Raw genomic sequence first — 7,028 nt, 5'->3', positions numbered from 1 at the left:
AGCTGCCATTTCTGGAAATGGAATCCCTTTAATAATCCGCCTAAACATAGACAGCCCCAGGGACTCCTCTTTTTACCTACTGTAGTGGAGGAGCTGGTTCTATATCTGCCACAGCAGGTATGCTGATTTTGGCCTCAGGATGTAGCGAGTCTGTAGTAGTTTTGGACTTCCCTTGCTGGGTAACAAGATGAAGTAGGCAGAGAAGCTGCTAGAGAGGATGCAGGTTTTTTCAGAATTTCTGCTTAAAGGAAAGGAACTGTCTTTGCAGCTATTCTCATGCTGAAATTGACTGCAGCAAGGGTTTTGTCAGTACTGCCAAAAGCCCTCGAGCCAGTGAAATTCATTTGTTTTCAGATTTGGGGTACTAAAACAATCACGTAGTACTACTTTTTAAATGAAAAATTACTCTTCTGTTGTTTCTTTCTGCCGGTTAAACAGATTAGAATCATGGAATTGTTAGAGTTGGAAGGAACCATGTCCCAGGCCTTATTGAAGTTCAAACAGGTTTCATCACTGGCTCTTCTCTTCTGCATTGATGCAGTTATATCATCACAGAAGGCCACGAGGTTAATGAAGCAGGATTTGTCCTCGGTGAAGCCATGCTGGTGGTCTCGTATCACCTTCAGGTCTTCTATGGATGGTAGCACAGCTTCCAGGAGGATCTGTTCTATGATGTTCCCTGGCGTAGATCTTTCCCTGGGTCATTTCTATCCTTAAAAATGATGCAATACTGCCTTTTCTCCAGTCAGTACCGACTTCATTTGACTGCCATGATTTTTCCTATATTATTGAGAGTGGCAAGTTTACTGATGCTCAGGGACTTTGTTGCAAACCTATTTGTTCCAGTAAAAAATAAAAAATAAAAAACTTTGTCAAGATTGTGAAAATATGACCTGCCTGTTTGTTTAAGTGATCACTGGAAAGAGGATTTCCATTTAATACTCTTTATTCCAGTCACCGCTGTGAGAGTGTAATATTAGATAAAACAGCAGCCACCATGTATTATTTATTAAGCAATGTGAACAATCTACTGCTAACTAAAAGTGCAGAATCTACAGTAATTAGATTTAGATAATTTTTTCAGGAAATAATTTTGCACAGCAGAGATTTCACTGGGCAGCTGCTTCACAAAATACTGGCTTGTCACTGGTTGGGATGAAAAGAGTCAGAATAACAAGGTTTCCTGCTCATACAGCTAAATGGGTCTCACTTTCCTAGAACAGAAGCAGCAGGGTTTCTGACCTAGCTTCAAATAAGATCTTAAGAATGTACCCTAAAAATGAGGGGTCACTAACTTCTGATATTAACAAGAAAGACTGAATCAGCTTGAAGTTTACATTTCATTGTGAGACAGAGAAAGGGCGAGATTGGAAGAGTTTGCTGAAGTTCTTGAATAAAAGCAAAGGCAAAAAGTAATTGTCAGACTTAATTTGGATCAAGAAGGTAATACGAAGGGTGGAGTGTGAATTATTTTGTGCATGTGTTAAAAGAAATGTGGAAATAATGTCAATGTTCTCTTCTGGAGTTATGGAAGATGATGAGCCTGTCTTTATGCAGTGAATGAATTTGTTTCAGGCTGACATTAGGCAATAGCTAACTCTTCAGATTTAAGAACATCTTTTTGCAGGGAGGGAGGGAAGACAAACATCGTGTGGCAAGTGTTCACTCTGAGCAACACCTTTAGATAATTTATAAACAACGGCTTGTGTCTGTAGAAGTGGGATATATCCTTTCAATCTCAAGTGTCTGTAAATATACCTGAACTCACAGTCTGCTCAGGAGAATAGGTAGACTGAGAGCAAATTTAAGTAATCTAAGCAAAATAGTCTTTTTAACCTCTCTGTGTACTTCTGGCATGATGGAAATGATGTACCTGATCGCTAAGTCAAAGTCCAATGGCATAAAGGAGGAAAATGATGGACGCAGAACCTTCATTGCACCACAGGTTCACAATGATCACTTTTTTCCCCACTGCATATGCATATAGTTTAAAGAAAAGAAAAAAGAAAATGTTCTGATAGCCGTGTCCTTTGGCTGATGCTATCCCTCAGTCAAGGACAGGGAAGGCTCTATAAAATAGAGATATTAAAAAACCACACGTGTTCTGGAATGAATTACTGTTCTGAGCTCAGTGAGCAGTATTTTATTTTGACTTATACTCAGCACATGGAAGCATTTTTTCTACAACAAAATTGTTGTTTTTTTAAAAGCATGATAGTCTATCATTTGCCCACAATATTTGCATATTTTTCACCAATCAACCATTGAGACATAGTTTCTGAAAGCTCAATCATCTCATGCAGCATTCTTAAATGTCAGAGTTGATCACTACGTAGATTAAAAATGACAGTATAAACATGATGTGTTTATCATACCAGTTAAGTTCACAAGAGATACGGTATAAAATCTGGAACGTGGAAGAACAGAGGGACTTCCAAATCCTTTGGCACTATTTGAATTGCATTTGGATTCTGACATCTTCTTGTGATGACATATTATGAATGATCTATCTCTACTGTTTGTAAATCTAATTTTCTTGTATCCTTTTTTACAAAATAGGAGCATGCCAAGTATAACTATATCTGACTTACAAGTGTACCTGGCATGGTGAAATGAAAGACCTATTTTCCCTGACTCTCAAAGGTGACAGAATTGACAATTTGTTTTTATCATGAAACAAAATGTGCAGTTTCAAGGTTACTCATATTCTACTGCCTTCAGAACAAAGTGCACTGCTGGTTTCAGATGCTTTGAAGGGATCATTCACCAAGCTCATTTTCCAGAATAATAAGAAAACAAGAAATGTATTTTCTAGGCACACACACAAAAAAAAAGAAAATACTTTGGGGTAGTAAATGCAGTGAAATAGAAACTTTGTTTGAAGTCAGTTGGCATACACACTGATTTGTTGCAATGTGTGGCCCACCTAGCAATACTTTGATTATGTTGTTCCCACTGAACTGAGATGAAGGAATTTGCAGGGGATTTAACCCCTTTTTCCCCAGGTTGATAAATTGATGCAAAATAGCTGTCCTGTCTTTGATTTACTCAAGAACTAAATAAGAACCTTAGTGATACCAATGTGGCTTATTACTGATGATTATGACATTTCAGAGGTGCAAAATTTCATACCTAGCATGCCTGAGTAGTTGTGTGCAGGATAGCATCTGAACCACTGTATCAGCGTAACTAAATCCTCATGCTCAATCTGACAGTTGTCATCTCCAAGTGCATCTTGTGGCATATGTAATTCAGGTTTGTTCTGTGCGCTGCCCATAGTGAATCTGTGATAAAACTGTGGGTGATAAGAGAGAAATAGAGATGTTAATATCAGTACTGCAGTGCATGGCACTGTTGAGCGCAGCCCTGGTTTGCAGTAGGTAGGAGAAAGAAGATGCAACTTTAATCACATCATCTTAATTCAAATACAAAAACTCATTGTGAGCTTTAAACACCTATTTCTGAGCTCTCTTCATTTCAGTGGGGATGGAATTGACAGTGATAAGAAAGCTCATATAATTGAAGCACTGGATTAGAGTACAAAAGATGAGGCAAAGGAAGAGGACTAGCTCTATTCCTTTCTTGAGTTTCTCTTGTTCACAACTGTGCAGCAAAGGCAGGTGCCAAGTTAGAATTAGATGTTTAAGAGAGACAAGTAATTGATTGCTGGCCTTCAGAAAGAGATCTGATGTGAATTTATCTTTAATATTACTTCACTTGCAGCATGTAATAGAACACAGTGTTGGAAGCCAGGTATCATGTATCTAACACTGATAACCATTTAGTTTAGTCTTTAGATTAAGGTTTGTGTAATATCTTCCTTGTGAGGGTGTTTTCCAGATTGATATGAGAATATTCTACTGGTCAAATAAACTTATCCTTAGAATAGAGCATCTCAGGCTGCTTTTTTTGTTATTCATTTTCTTATTATCACTGAACATAAGGGCGTACTTTGGCAAAGGGAAGCTCACAATCTACCTATCAGGACATGGAAACTCTTCATCACAGTATTTCAGAATTCTCAGCCTTTGTCAATCTAAACGCATTTCAACCTTGATATTATCTTGAGTGAAGGTTTTAAGAAGGAAAACACTGTTTGTTTGCTCCTTAATGACACAGATTAATCCGGATCTTCTCAAGCTGTGGAAAATGCTGCATTTGCTCAGTTTGTCCTGAGGTTTGCTTCAGCTTCTGTCTTCACTTTCACATAGATTACTAATTCCTTTTAAGCATTAATCTATAAGCAGCTAGTAGTGCTGGTGACAAAGTGAGCTGCTCTCTTTGTAGTGAGGATGCCTGGAGAATCTTTGTGAACACGGCAAAGCCAACATGGAGGGACAGCGTCACTCTCACCTGCAGAGCTGTGTGGTTTCATATTTTCTTTCCTTATGTTTTCTTTGGCATTGAGAATGCAGAGTAAGACAAAAGGTCCAGAAATCCAAACTGTGTGCTAAACACAGTAGGATGTTATATGGAACAGCTTTTCTTTTATGGATATTATTAAGGTCAGGAAAACAATTTGAGATGAAAATGCTTGGGATGAAAGAACAAAACAGAAGGAATGAACTGGATAAATACAGTGCCTTGAGCATGTTGACTTCATTCAACGTAGTGTCGACAAGGAATTTGCTAGTGGTTTTATTAACTGAGTTGGCATCTTCGCTAGCTCTCTTCTGTTCTATCAGTGAGTAGATAAATCATATGAACACTTTGTAAAAGCATGGCATATCTCCAGGCTAAATTTGGTGCACTTACTAAACCTTTCTGATCAAATCAATCTGATCAAATCAGATTGTAGTGTTGGACCTGTCTACCCAAAACCTTAATCTTTTTGCCTCTAGAGAGAGCAAACAGGGACTCTTGTCTCCCATGTGAAATTATTAGGAATTCTGGGATTTATATTTTTCAGATAGAGAGAGACTGATCTGTGTGTGAGCTGATCCTTTATCACTGACATTGTCTTAAAGCCAAAAGAGGCCATTACATGATCTCTCTATCTCAAATACTGCTGATCACACCACACTATTTCCTTGTGTAACTAGTTACTGACAGTCCTGGAAAACACTTTCTGATGACTTTCTTTTTTCTGAGAGATTTATTTTATTAAGATTATAATTTTTGAAGTGCTACTGGAAAGCTCACTTTCAGATACCTTGCATTAGCTGATAACTCTGAGAGTACTGGCATCACACCAGTATCCATAAGCTGGTGTGCTTTAGGCAAGCTTGGTCTAGTGATAACACTGTTGACAGTAATGCTCCAGAGAAGAAAGGCCAAAACAAAGTTCGGCTCAGAAATGTATTTCCAAATGTCTTTTAGGCCCAGGACGTGGAGTAGGATGCTCTAGGACTGCAAACTACTGAAGCTGACAACATTTGTACTATCTCAAAGGGTTCAGACTGCATTGGTGACAGATGTGTTTGCAAGTATTAAAGGGAAAACATAATAGAAACCCTGATTTGAAAGGCTAAGCTTTTCCATTTGGTAGTTTGGGTTATTACTCAGGGCTCTTTCAAATTAGAGTAAAACTGAATTAAGTAGATCATCTGTCATATATTGTGTATCGTTTCCAGAACACAAAAGTTTAGATGGAAAAAATTATTCTAGAAAAACACAGTTAATCTTGGTTCTGTTTCTTGGTCTCTAATTGAAAGAATCAGAAAGCTATCCCAAAGTGTTATCTAATGTCCCATGAGAAGGAGAGAAATCGTGAAGAACAGCAGTCTTTAGGCTCTCAGGTGATTGTCTCTGCACATGAGTCTCATCAGAACCACACTGGCCATAGGGAGGACTTGTGTCCTCTTGCTTTTCAGCCTCAGTGACAGTCCCTGTGGGACTTTAGAGCTACTCTGAATTAGCCTACAGCACTGAGCTGCTCTAAATTACCCCTGATGAAAAGCAGGGGTACAAAAAAGCAGCTTTGATATCATGTCTCTACCTTCTGATTGTTTCATTGCTACAGGATAAGCACAGCACACCTGAGAGCTTGCACTTACATTGGTTGAACTTGTATTTACATCCTAAGAGACAAGAAGAATATAGTATTTTAGAAGGGCTAGAAATAGTGCATGTTTCTGGGGGCTGAAAAGTCAAAGAACATTTTGTGCTCAGAATCTGAAGCAGAGCTGAAAGCTTAGCAGAGAGAGTGGACATTTCTTCAAGACATGTTTAAACATTTATTTAAAAATACATTATAACATTGAGATTTACTTTTCCACTTTGAAAATGGCCACATATTTACAGATTACATTCTAGAATCAGACTGAAAATATGTATAAAGTCATTTACTATCATAGAAGTAGAAATATCTCCCTTGAAGTATAACTAATTATTTTTTTACCATCAGTATTTTTTCAATTATCTGTTTTTTTTAGAATTCCTAAAATTTCCCATTGTGTTTTGGTTCTTACACAGAACATTCAGTTTTATTTTGGGGGTTGGTCTCGATGATCTTTAGAGGTCCCTTCCAACCCCTACAATTCTGTGATTCTGTGATTTTGGGTTTTTTTCCCCTTTCAAATATTGAGTATTTAAGTGACAGCTTATTCTCCTTTTCCAAGGCTCCTATTTCTGCTGTTCATTCTGTCCATATATTCTCATGACAGTGAATTAAAAATCAGTCATATGTTGTTGGTGGTTTTTTATGTACAGTGTTTTAGGGCACAATCTTATCAATGCTCTCATCCATAGGGATGCTTATAAGGAAATAAATATGAGAAAATAGCTTGATTACTATGAATACTCTTAACAATAAACACACAACTGTATGCAATTTCATATACCATGAAGTTCTTTTCTCATAGGTAGTTATTTCATTTTCTAGAGTACAGGGAAATTTCTGCACTAACAGTTGTAAAAGTTTTTGACCGTGTAATTGGAATAAAATCCTGTTTCCTTGAAATTATACCAATTTACAATATGGCAAAGAGAGCAACAAGAGGATGAACAGAATGTTGTGAAAAACTGGAATGTCTGAATAGAAAATAGACTAATAGAAAAAATAACCCTATCTGGACACAGAATAAAGA

Source organism: Lagopus leucura, unplaced genomic scaffold, assembly GCF_019238085.1.
Source record: "Lagopus leucura isolate 7727_CA_CO unplaced genomic scaffold, USGS_WTPT01 Super-Scaffold_100030, whole genome shotgun sequence".
In the NCBI taxonomy this organism is placed as follows: domain Eukaryota; kingdom Metazoa; phylum Chordata; class Aves; order Galliformes; family Phasianidae; genus Lagopus; species Lagopus leucura.
Note: the sequence above shows the minus strand (reverse complement) of the source record.